The sequence below is a fragment of the Pipistrellus hanaki genome, assembly GCF_964339955.1.
Source record: "Pipistrellus hanaki genome assembly, chromosome: 1".
Classification (NCBI taxonomy): domain Eukaryota; kingdom Metazoa; phylum Chordata; class Mammalia; order Chiroptera; family Vespertilionidae; genus Pipistrellus; species Pipistrellus hanaki.
This window is the reverse complement of record NC_140503.1, coordinates 171,474,482-171,488,476: the sequence shown is the minus strand read 5'-3', so window position 1 is coordinate 171,488,476 and position 13,995 is coordinate 171,474,482.

Sequence of the window (13,995 nt, the reverse complement as noted above, 5' to 3'; positions counted from 1 at the left end):
CATCCAGGGAATGACAAACTTCCTTGACTTGGCCATTTAGAAAAAATAATAATAGCTTAGTCTTAGATTAGTCACCTAAAAGTTACACCCAAGGAGCAGGTTTGTGGTAAATTGGGATAATCCTAAATCTGTTTGACCAATTCCATTCTAGTGGCTTCTTCCTCAATTTAAACCAACTACAACTTCATAGAAGTTTCTGACAAATGACATTCCACAAGGCATGAGTTTCAGTATAACTAATATTACCATCATTCTGATGTAAATGAAATTCTACTTCATTGTGGTTTGCATTTGCTTTTCCCTAATTACCATTGAGAATAATGATCGTTTCACATAATATCATGGGACATGCAGGATGAGGGGAGGCTGGGTTTTCTCTTCTAAAATGCCTGTTCATAAATTTAGCTTATTTTTTTTCTATTGTTTGTTGATATTTTCTTATGGATAAATGTGAGTTTTCTATAACATACTCAATATTGTGGTTCTGCATGTAAGGTGCTTGAAAGTTTCTTCTCTTCCCTATCAAGTACAAAGTTCAATCAACCACATTGCCACAATAAATATCAAAGTAAAATTTCTTTGGGCTCCTTCCTGGAGGAGGAAAAAGGAACCATTCTGAAATATTACAGAGCACTCTATTCTTTTTAACAAGGCCTGCCATTGGGAGTAACTAATTAAATAGAGCCTAACTTTCTGGGGTATTATCAGAGTCCTTCCGAGCTGAAAAAAAGGAAATACCCAACTTCAGACCATTCCAGCCATCCTCTTCCACCAAGAGCATGGTAAAAAACGGAGAAGTATTTGTGAAGCTTATAGATCATTAAAAACATTGGACCTAACCATAGAGCTATAGAACACTTCCTGGGAAGTGTTACTAAAGGTCTACTGACAGCAGTTCCTTTGACCTGCTACATCATGTTTAGTTGTCCAGAAAAAAGTTACAAGACATACCAAAGGCCAAAAACACAATTTGAAGAGAGAAAGAGAGTAGTCATCAGAACCGTAGACAGCAGAGATATTGGAATTATCATCCCAGGAATTTAAAACAACTGTGATTGATATGCTAATGGATAAACTAGACAGCATGCAAGAACGTATAAGAAATGTGAACAAATGGGTGAAAATACTCCAAAAGAACCAAATAGAAATGTTGGAGATATAAAACTAACATCAGTGGAGAATGCCTTTAATGGGACATAAAGATTTTCTGTGCGTAGGTACCTAACAACAGAATGTCCAACTACTGGAGACAAAACTGATCAAACTGCAAGAAAAAAATAGATGGATTCATTATCATAGTTGGAGACTTCAATACCTCTTGTGGGAACCATGTCAGAATTCCCAGATAGTCAATGCTAATTAGAGTTTGGAGGCCTTGTTGATAGTATTCTGGATGGCCAAGGTCACTCTGAACATGGGAATCTTAATCAGAAATCTCCAAGGATTACAAAGCTGTAAGGCTACAGCAATCTCACAATATGCTATGCCCTTCTATAGCCAAATGATTGATGTTATTGTTGACAACTAGCCTCCTTTGTCTAAGTAAGTATAATACATATAATTAACCAGTCAGTGTGTTGAGAGAGAAACTCAGAGGTAGTTTCTATGTGAGGCTACAGAGAGCAACTAGTGTGCTGGGCAGGGGAGAGAGGATAAGCTGCCGAGCCAGAGAACTCAGGTGCCACTACTATATGAGGCAGTGAGTCTAGGGGGCAGCATAAGGCTGCTCATATAATAACTATGGGTACAGAGACTCCTACTACTGTGTGGGAAAAACATGTATTTAACAACCGGTGTGTGGCTGCCTATATGGGATTGCTGTGAAGGACTGTCCTGTCTGATGGCTATATGACCATTGGCTTCTGCAATGAAGACTCATTCTTATACACCCACAACTTTTCATGGCTTCTCCATCTAAGACCTGACCTCCAAAAAGGTCCAGTCCCTAGGCAGAGGTGCTCGGACCCAACAGTGTGCAATGGGGAGGGTCTGAGAAGGAACCTGCTCAGATAGTTTGTGTAGTATATTCTCCCAAACAGAAGTCAGGAGAATATATGGACTCAGAGCACCAGAGCTCTGGCTGTGTTTCTATCAGAAATGGACAGATCCAGCAATCAGAAAATCAACAAGAGTTTTAGTTGAACTCAACATCATCAATCAATTGAATATAATTGATATCTACAGACTACTTCATTTAAAACAGTAGAATAGAGATTCTTCTCAATCTCACATGAAATACTCACCAAAATAAACCACATTCTAGGCCATAAAACATACCTCGACAAATGTTAAAGGATAGAATTTCATAATAGAAAGACACCTGGAAATCCCAAATTATGTGGTAATTAAACCTATTTCTAAATAATACATGGGAGAAAGAATAAACTCAAGAGAAATTTAAATTATCTTAACTAAATAAAAACATCAAAACAATTTATCAAAATTTGTTGAATGCTCTGAAAGTAGTGCTCAGAAGGAAACATACAGCATTGAATGCATAAATTAGAAAAGAAGAAAACTCTCAAATCAGTAATCCAAGTTTCCATTTTAGGCATCTAGAAAAAGAAGAGTAAGTTAAATCCAAAGTAAGCTAAAAAAAATAATAATAAAGTAAAATAAGAAGAAGTAGAGCAGAATTCAATAAAATTAAAAATAGGAAATAATAAATAGAGAAAAGCAATTAAACCAAAAGATGGTTCTTTGAAAAGAGCAATAAAATCAGCAAACCTCTAGCTAGTCTTAGAAAAAAAGAGAGGATAAATATTACTAATATTAGAAATGAAAGATGGAACATCACTACAAGTCCCATGGACATTAAAAGAATAATAAATGAATACTATGAAAAACTATATTCCCACAAATTTGATAATCTTGATTAAATGGACAGTTCCTTGAAAGGCATAATCTACCAAAATTTACACAAGAATAAATAATATAAATCAGCATATATATATATATATATATCATATATATAATATATATGCCAGTCAGTGTCAAAAATTCCACCTCCTGGGCAGCCATTGGTTCCTCACAGTTCACTCAGATTTGTTCTGATTGATCGGTTTGTATGCCAGTCAGCGTCAAAAGCTCTGCCTCCTAGTAAGCCATTAGCTCCTCACAGTTCACTCAGATTTGGTTCTGATTTGTCGGTTCCTATGCCACTCAGCATCTTCAGACCTATATCCAGGCCTGCTCAGAGAGGTGGGGCTGCAAATGAGAGGCCTTGAGAGAAAGAGAAAGGCAAGGGCTGATCAACAGCCGCCACTGGGAGGCTATGGATCAGACCCTGCTTTTCTCTCCAGGCCTGATCCACAGCCACCTCGGCAGTCAGTGCTGGGTCGCCATGCCAGCAGTGATAGCAGTCAGTGCTGGGTCACCATGGCAACCCAGCACTAACTCCAGAACTGACTTCCAGTCAGTCGAGCCTTCGGTTGTTTTGTATGTTACGGATCCTGGGTTTTTATGTATTAGAATATGCTAAGGCCACTCAACCACTCGCTATGACATGCACTGACCACCAGGGGGCAGACAGTTGACCAATCAACCAGTCGCTATTATGTGCACTGATCACCAGGGGGCAGATGCTCTGACTGTTAGGTTAGTTTGCTGCTGGGGTCCAGCCAATCAGGACTAAGCAAGAAGGGCCAGAGGTGCCCTGGAGCCCTTTCATAGTACTGCCCCGGCTGGCCAATCTCCCGTATCCTGGCCCAAATTGTACACTGGTGGGGCCCATTGGCCTGGCCTGCACTCTCTTGCAACCCAGGCTGAGTGACCCCCCCCCCCACACCTGAATTTCATGAACCAGGCTTCTATTTTATCTCAGCTTTAAAAGTAAAAAATAAATAAATAAAAATTTACTTTAAGCTGCCATTAGAAATATTAATTTCTAGGCTTATATTAATACAAAAAGCCTATCCCTTTTGAAATAATTTTAGTGAAAAAAGTAGAACTCACATACACAGTTAGATAAGAAATACTAGTTCATACAATACATATCTTAGTTTTCATCAATTTTTGTTTCTTTTTCTCCAAAAATCTGTATAAATTCACAATTTCTTTTGATTTTGAAAGGACATCTCTAATATCTCACTTTTACAAAAGAAATTTAAATAAAATTGAATAGACTTCATCATTTCTAATTTTCTAAACACGCCTTGACTTTTACCAGACTCCTTCTTCCCTGTTAAAGTAGACCATTTGGGGAGAAAGAAGTTGTATATTTTTCTCCTATCCTGACATTTTTATAAATCATTAATTTTTTAAATTATATTTTCCTTTTGTCTTTTCATAATTTTATATATTATTTTATTATTTTATATACATTTTCATTTGAGAACTTAATTTAATAATATCTTTACCTTCCTTTTTGCATACTTTTTTTTTTTTTTAATATATTTTATTGATTTTTTTTTTTTTACCCCCTCCCTCCCTCCCACACATCCCCTCCCTCCCCAGAGTTTTGTGTCCATTGGTTGTACTTATATGCATGTATACAAGTCCTTCGGTTGATCTATTATCTCCCCCAGATCTTCCTCCCGTCCCCGCTGTAACTTGACAGTCTACTTGTTGATATACTGTCTCTATATCTATCTTATGGTTCATCAGTTTATAATGTTCTTTATTATCCACAAATGAGTGAGGTCATGTGGTGTTTCTCTTTCATTGATTGGCTTATTTCACTCAGCATGATGTTCTCCAATTCCATCCAGGATGCTGCAAATGATGTGAAATCCTTCTTTTTTATGGCAGCATAGTATTCCATTGTGTAGATGTACCATGGTTTTTGGATCCAATCATCTGCTGACGGACACTTAGGCTGTTTCCAAATTCTGGCTATTGTAGATTGTGCTGCTATGAACATAGGGGTGCATATATCCTTTCTGATTGGTGTTTCTAGTTTCTTGGGATATATTCCTAGAAGTGGGATTACTGGGTCAAATGGTAGTTCCATTTTCAGTTTTTTGAGGAAACTCCACACTGTTCTCCACAGTGGTTGCACCAGTCTACATTCCCACCAGCAGTGCACAAGGGTTCCTTTTTCTCCGCAACCTCGCCAACACTTGTCGTTTGTTGATTTGTTGATGTTGGCCATTCTGACAGGTGTGAGATGGTACCGCATTGTTGTTTTGATTTGCATCTCTCGGATAATTAGTGACTTTGAGCATGTTTTCATGTGCTTTTTGGCCTTCCTTCTGTCTTCTTTTGAAAATATTCTATTTAGGTCCATTGCCCATTTTTTAATTGGATCATTCATCTTCCTTTTATTTAGTTGTATAAGCTGTTTGTAGATGTTGGAGATTAAACCTTTATCAGTGGTAACATTTGCAAATATGTTCTCCCACACAGTGGGCTTTCTTGTTGTTTTGTTGATGGTTTCTTTTGCTGTAAAAAAGCTTTTTATTTTGATGTAGTCCCATTTGTTTATTTTCTCTTTAGCTTCCATTGCACTAGGGGTAGTATCAATCTTTTTGCATACTTTTAAAAGATTACCTCAGAAACTAAAAATATGCATTATTATCACATTCGACTTATGAAACACTTCAAGATTTTTTTTCCCTTCACTTTTCACACATGTTGCAGCCCACATTTTGTATTCTGATGCTTAAAGCCAGTAAGAATATGGCGTTCTGCTGGACTCTTTTAAATTATTTTTTTAATTTTTCAATTACATATTTATATCAGTAATACTTTGTATTAGTTTCAGATGTACAGCATTGTGGTTAGAAAATCTGTATTTTACAAAGTGGTCCTCCTTTTATTTCAAGTACCTGACACCATGCATAGTTATTACAATATTATTGACTATATTCCCTATGCTGTACTTTACATCCCTGGAGCTATTAGTAATTACTAATTAGTATGTCTCAATACCTTCACATTTTTCACCAATCCCCCCACCCCCCAAATCCCTTAACCTCTGGCATCAGTCAGTTTTCCATAAGTCTGTTTCTATTTTGCTTGTTTATTTTGTTCTTTAATTTCCACATATAAGTAAAATCATATGGTATTTGCTAGATTTTTAGTTGCCCTTTGCCAACTGGACTAGGCAATGCTCTCTGGCAAGAAACCATATGTATCTAAACCTCACCCATTATACTTCCTTCCTTTGACTTTCCTTTGACTGACTTCAGTTTTTGCCCATAAGGGGTCACACTTGACTGTCTTCATATAGTCAGTTTTTACATTTTTCCAAAGTTTAGCATTATAACTTCCAAAGTTTATAACTTTAAGAATGCTCAATATAAGATACTTTACCATTATTGAAAACAGAATTCTTTATTGTTGACTTTCTAAAAATATATATATATTATTGATTTTTTACAGAGAGGAAGGAAGAGTGATAGAAAGCTAGAAACGTCGATGAGAGAGAAACATCGACCAGCTGCCTCCTGCACACCCCCTACCGGGGATGTGCCACAACCAAGGTACATGCCCTTAACCAGAATTGAACCTGGGACCCTTCAGTCTGCAGGCCAATGCTTGATCCACTGAGCCAAACCAATTAGGGCTATTGCTGACTTTTAAAGAACACCTTCGCGGGAAGGGGGCAAGGGGAGGTGTGTGGGGAAAGTACGGACATTCTTTTTTTTTTAAGAACACAATTTCTTAATTTTAGCTTAAAAGTCATCAACATGCCAAGACCGGTTTGGCTCAATGGATAGAGCGTCGGCTTGGAGACTGAAGGGTCCCGGGTTCGATTCCGGTCAAGGGCATGTACCTTGGTTGCGGGCATATCTCCAGTAGGGGGTGTGCAAGAGGCAGCTGATCGATGACTCTCTCTCATCGATGTTTCTAACTCTCTATCTCTCTCCCTTCCTCTCTGTACAAAATCAATAAAATATATTTTTTTAAAAAAGTCATCAACATTTCCTTTTAAGTTTAGTATTTTACATGTACACGTGTGCAGGGTGTTTAGAATTCTTTGCCTTTCATAAAGATATTCTCCCAGATTTTCTTTTAAAAACTTTGTGTTACCATTTGCACTTAGACTAACAGTTTATATGGATTTTAATTGTGTGTTCATTATAAAGTAGGAACAAAGATACATTTATTTTTTCCATATAACTCTTTGTGGACTCTGCATCTTACTGAAAATGTACAAACACAATCCTTTATTCACTGCACTGCAATGCCACCTTTGTTATAAATCAAGTAGGTATCAAATGGGGGTCTGTTTCGGAAGTTTTCATTGATTCTTTGATTTGTTTCTAATATCAGCAATAACTACTATGGACTGATGTGCTTTTCCATGTTACCCCAAGATCATCCTTTCTTCCATTTGAACAAAGCCTAAAATTTCAGTATTTATGTCATCTTTCTTCTCTTAGAGGAGGTATTTCATGTTATTTTTATGTTCTTGTTGAATCATCATGTTTCAAATGAGTTACAGAATGTACACTGTTCACAGGACACTCCCAAGACTGCATATTCCAGTTTCAGTTCAACCAAGAAGTGTTAATGTCAACTTGGAAAAGAATTAATCAAATGCTCTATAGCAACTGGAATTATCCACCCCATGACAGCACTTCCTCTTCTGGATTTATATTTTTTCCCAGGGCAAGCTTCAGAGCAGAAAATATATTTTAATGCATTTATCTGACAAAAGATTTAACCCAGAATAGTACTGCTATAAAGCTAAAAAAAAATGGGAGAAATCTCAAAATACACACACACACACACACACACACACACACAACAACAACAACAACAACAACAACAACAAAAACTCACAAAACTTTACTACACACAACAAATGTCCCTAATCATATGAAGTGATATTCAACCTCATTGGTCATCAGGGAATTAAAACTACTGCACAATGACCAAATAGCTTAAATGAAATAATAACACCGAGGGTTGGTGAGGAAGAGGAGCTACTAAGTCTCTACTATTGAGAATGTAAATTGCTTCTGACATTTTTGGAAATTACTTGGCAGTTCCTAGTAAAGCAGAATACTCACCTGCCCTGCCTTATGACCCAGCAACTACACTACTGTTCTAAACCCACCAGAAATGGCATACATTTTGTGCACCAGAAGCCATGGACAAGAACATTTCCAGCCACACTACTTCTGAAAGCCCCAAACTGTAAACAATTCAAAAGCCTTGCAAGCAGTAGAATGGCTGCATACTTTATATATCTTATTTTGTTATATTCGTGTGGTATTTTCATGCAATAAAATATTCTACAATACTTTAAATAAAAGAACTTCAGATACATGCAGAAAATTAGATGCATCTCAAAAATGAAAGAATGAGACACAAAATAATATGTGCTATATGGTTTTATTTCTGTATTAATCACTGTTACGTCTAAAGTATAGAGTTAGAAGTCTAGGATGGTATTTGCTTTTGTAGGGAAAAAAGCTCATTGGGGGAAATTTTTGTGGAGGGGGTGGCTTCTGGGATGCTGGCAGTGTATTTCTTGAATACGTGATAAATACATGAGTGTTTCTTTGTGACAATTCATTAATATACATTTGTCTTCTGTTTTCTTTTCTGTTTATCTTATAGTCTGCAACATATTTTCTGAAAACTTTAACATGAAAAAGAATTATTTCTGAAAGAAAGCAAAATAAAGAGCCTGTGAACAATATGTACTGACTACTTATACTGCAGAACACTTTGCAAGGTGCTGTAAGGGTGGATAAAAAGACACGGAAAAAAGTTCATCTACCATGTGCCAGATACACTGGAGATACACCAAACAAGAAGCAAAATGTCCTGCTTCATGGAATTTACATCTTAATGTATTGATAGAAGACAGACAATAAACAAATATATGTTTGTTTGTTTGTTTGTTTGTTTGTTTGTTTGTTTTTGTGTGTGTGGTGTCAGGCAGAAATGATTGCTATAAGAAACTGTAAAGTAGGGTAAGAGGAATATGAGTAACAGAGGCTACTTGGTGAGATAAGGTAGTCAAAGTAAGCCTTTCTGAGAGATGGACATTTATACAGAGACTTGGATGAAATTAGGCAAGGGGGGGAGTGGGGAAATCACTTGGCTACCTAAGGAAATAGCTTTTCAAGTAGAAAAGGCAGAAAAGGCAAAAATTTGGGGCCCTGAGAATTCATGAGATGCTTGAGGAACTGCAAAGTGGCCAACGTAGTGGAAAGTGAGGAAAAAAATGGTAGAAAGATAGAAGTTATGAAGGTAATGGCCAAAGAAACAGTTTTTCCTAGACCTAATGAATGTAATGAGAACTTTGAATTTTATTCTAAATTTGTTGGAAAGTCATTGTAAGGTTTTAAAGCAGAAAGCTATGTGGTCAAACTTGTGTTCCTAGTGCCTGTATGAAGCAAGAAACTGGGTGTCAGGGCTGAGTAGGAGCAGGGGTAAGGGAGTTAATAGGCTTCTGTAGTTCGTCAAGGTGAGAAAAATGGCTATTTGGACTGCAGAGATAATAAGAAATTGTTGAAGTCTGGTATATTTTAAAGGTAGTGCTGGAAGAATCTTCTGATGAATTGAATGTGGTAGAAATTCTGGAGCCTGAGCAATTGGGTTCACAGTAATACCATTAACTGAAATGGTAACACTCAGAAGAACAGAGAGTGAAAATTGAATATCCTGACCCCGTTTTTAGACATGCTCCATTAGAGAGAGCTTTTAGAAACCTATGGGCAGGTACTTGCTTATATGAGACTGGAGTTCACAGAAAAGGTGTAGTTGGAAATATAAATTTTGGAAGTGGAGGAAACTAGAGACTAATTCCTATGATGAAATGTCCAAACACATTGATTATTCTTATCGATATCTACAGAAAGTAAGCTGTAGACTGACTGAGGTGCCTCAATAACTGTGAACAGGAGGCTGAATTGTAGATAGAAGATGCTCAAGAGAAAAGAGAAAACTTTAGGAAACTACTTTGCTATTATAAATGCTTTTCTGTTTCTTTTCCCAGAATGAGTTCTACTCCGCAGTAAGAAAAATAGTTAAAAATTATTACTTGCCTACTGAAGCTAATGTCTCTGAAATTGTGATGATTCAGAGAAGGAAAGAAATGGCAAATTACATTCTTTTCAAAAGAGAACAAAATATTAAATTATAAACAAATGGCAAGTGAACTTGAGTTGAGGAAAAATTCTAAAAATTATTAATATACTATAATAGAAAAGTTTTAGATGTGTGATGTGAGAAAAAAAGAGGAGTCAAGAGTGTAGATAGCAAGGTTTGGGGCCTGAGCAACTGAAAGAATGGCTGAGACAAGAAATATAGTCAGTATAACACATTTGAGGAAAATACATGTTGTGTTTGAGATGATTATTACACATCTGAATGGAGACAACCAATAGGCAATTGGACATATGAGTATGGATTTTGGGAGAGAAGTTTAAAATGAGGATAAAAATCTGAAGTATCATGCATATGGTATTTAAAATCATGAGTCTGAATGAGATCACCAAGGAAGAGTAACAAGGTCTTAGCCCTGGAGGAAGCCAATGTTAAGAGATTAAGGACAAGGATAGCAACCTGTGATAGCCTGTGAACACAAAGTCTGAGAGAAGCAGAAAATCAGGAAGACACTGTGCCCTGGAATAGAGAGAAAGTTAATCAAGGGGGAGGGAACATTAGCTGTGCCAAGTGCTATTGATAAGACATATAAGGTGAGAATTCACCATCAGGTTTAGCCACATGGAGAGTACAAATGTCCTTGAAAAGAGCACTCTTGCCGAAACCGGTTTGGCTCAATGGATAGAGCGTCGGCTTGGGGACTGAAAGGTCCCGGGTTCGATTCCGGTCAAGGGCATGTACCTTGGTTGCGGGCATATCCCCAGTAGGGGGTGTGCAGGAGGCAGCTGATCGATGACTCTCTCTCATTGATGTTTCTAACTTTCTATCTCTCTCCCTTCCTGTCTGTACAAAATCAATAAAATATATTTAAAAAAAAAAAAAAGAGCACTCTTAGTGAGATCATGAAGCCAAAGTTTGAAATGTGCTTAAGGAATAATGGAAGGAGAAGTGAAGAAGATAGTATATATAGATCAATTTTTTTAAGAACATTTTCTGCAAAGTTTTGAAGCAGCAACTGATAGAGTGGGGATCAAGATAATTTTGGTGTTTGTTTGTTTTAAGATGGAGGAAACAACAGAAGGAAAAATTGGCCTTATAGATGAGGGAGGGAAGAGTTTTGGAGTAAACTCCTTAAGTAGGTGAGAGAAGGTAGGATCTAGTGTGCAGTTACAGGAGTTGGCTTTCAGTGAGTGTCTTATCAGCAGGTGGAAAAGCCAAGTGTGAAGGTTTGACTGCTGGTAAGTAGAGGCAGTGGTGGGTTTCTTTAGGAAGCTTTCATTTTCAGTGATGGAGGATGGAAGCAATATCTTCAATGGAGTTCAAAACAGACAAGATGTTAGGAGAGTTGAGAGGAAAAGATGTGACACAGACATCTATGAGAATGGTAGCATGAATGGTGAAGCATAGTATGATGGTGGGGAAGCATTAAGAGTATGCTGGAGGTTTGTGATCATGAATTTGAATTTAGATCAGTCAGTGCGATTGTGTATTTTTCTCCAAACAAATTCAACTGTGTGGTATAGGAAAAGAAATGGTGGAGATTTGCATTTTATCAGGAGTATGGTAAAAAGCAAGTGTCTCAGAGTGGTGAAACAAAAGAGAAGCAAGTCTAAATTCTTTCATCTCTGTTGGAAACATTGCTGCCCCAGCTGCTTCCCTCAGAGCTCCCTGGTAGAGCCTTTGCAGAAAATGTTTTTAAAAAAATTGATCTATATATACTATCTTCTTCACTTCTCCTTCCATTATTCCTTAAGCACATTTCAAACTTTGGCTTCATGATCTCACTAAGAGTGCTCCCCTCCCCTCTTATGTGTCACAGCAGAAGGAGAGAACAAGAAAGCACTACTGGGTATGAGCCTGAAAGCAGGAACAATGGTCGGTCTTTCAAATGGAAAGATTCTGCGATAGAGAATGGGCTGTGCTGATTCTGAAGGAGCCCTTCATCCTTTGTTATGGATATCTATTATAAAAAATCAAATTTGGTGCACTTGTTTGAAATCTGTACATTCATGCTTAAAGAAGAGGGCCCTCAGATGCTTATATGTCTTATTTAATTAAAAAAAATATTGGCATTTAAATGGAAAATTAGACATTACTCGGTTACCCTACTCCATTTTTCTGTTTTGGAACCTAAATGCTGGTCTCCTCATTTATTAATAAAATTTCATGTTGCGAAATTGGGCTTTTTTCTCAGCCTGTGTGTGTGTGTGTGTGTGTGTGTGTGTGTGTGTTGAATGTTAGGAATTTCAGAAAAGAGGATATTATGTCCACTTGAGGGAGTCAAGGAAAGTTTCAAAAGAGGCATCATTTGAACTAGACTATAGATCTTGATATAATCTAGTCACTCTTTAATTAATTAGGTTTATTGTTTTTAAAAGTTGAAATTAAAAATCAGAATAACAGAGAAAAACTTGATACGTTATAGAATGATCCCAATAAAACTTGTTTTAGAGAATCAGAATTAAACAAGAAAACAGCCCATTCTCTTAGTATAATTATTTCTTTATTTCAAATATATTTATTCAGCCTATTATGATCAAGTATCAATTGTTCAAAAGAAGACTCTAGTTTCATTACAACAATTATAATAGCACCATATCTTGAGAACCTACTATGTTCCAAGAACAATCATTTGATGTAAGTATTATTGAGTGTTTAAATAACAGGTTTAAGTCACACAGTGTAAAATATGACATTACTTCTTAAAATGTGTAAATAATAATAAAGCTATATTTTCTGAATAATACAAAATAAAAAGTCAGTTCAGCAACATTTATTGAAAGACTATTAGGTACAGAACACTTTATTAGTTACAGAACACTATTAGGTACAGAACACTGTGGGAAGAGAGATAAAAGATACAGAAGAGGAATCGCCTACCCTTTTATACAATTAATAATATTATTTGGCTATGACTTAACTTTCTCCAATGAATTGGTTAACAAACATTTCTAATAATGCTTAACCTTTTTCTATGTTATCTTTCAAAGGAAGTTGTCATTTTAAAAATATGACACTGTCTTGCCTATTTCTCTGTGCACATAAAATTTGAACTATTGCTCATATTTTCACAGTGACTTTACCTCTATTTCACATATCTTTTGAAAATATAAAAAATATTTCTCTGAAGAATATAATGTCATTGCGAAATTAAACTTCTAAAAGTGGTTATAATTTAAATATCTTCAAGTTAGTTTGCAGAGGAAATTCCTTATGTCACATGTTCATTTTATTTTAGTTTAGAAACTTACCTCCAGAAATCTGGAAAATACTAACCACGATGCCAGTTTACCTGGATTTACTTTTTTTTCTGGATTTACTTTTAAATGCCTTTTCATGAACTGTATTCTTTTGGTTTCATAAGACTCTAGTATAGAATTTCTACTACAGTTTTTATTATTACTTGAAGTCACAAACATTTTTCTTCCCTGTATCTTTCTGCAGCTGGCGGGTGCCACCTAGAGGCCTAACTACAGAATAGACTGAATAAGGGAGATAGATTTTTAAGGGGACACCAAGAGTAAGGTAAAGGGATTAGCCAGCCAAAACACATAGATTTAAGGCATAGCCATAGACAACACTGTGATGATAGCCAGAGGGAAAGGGAAGTGGGGGCTAAGTGGAGATGGGAAAAGGGCGGGGAAATGGGCATAGAAAGAGACTTTACTGGAAGTGATGGGCACACAGTGCAGTGTGAGATGTTTTATTGAGTTTGTGCACTTGAAACATGTATGGTTTTGTGAACCAATGGCACACGAATAAATTCAATTTTTTAAGTGCACTTAAATCTTTGTTTAAAATCTTTCACATCCCTAAATTTTTTAATCAAAATATTTTGTTCAATGGAACAAAAATAGTTTCTGCAAAATATTTAACACTATCAGTTCATGTCAATTTTCATATCTTATTTTAGTCAAGTGTCTCGATTTTATCAGTTCCATATGCCAAGGTTATTTGGGCCAAGTAAAGTCAAATGTTCCTACT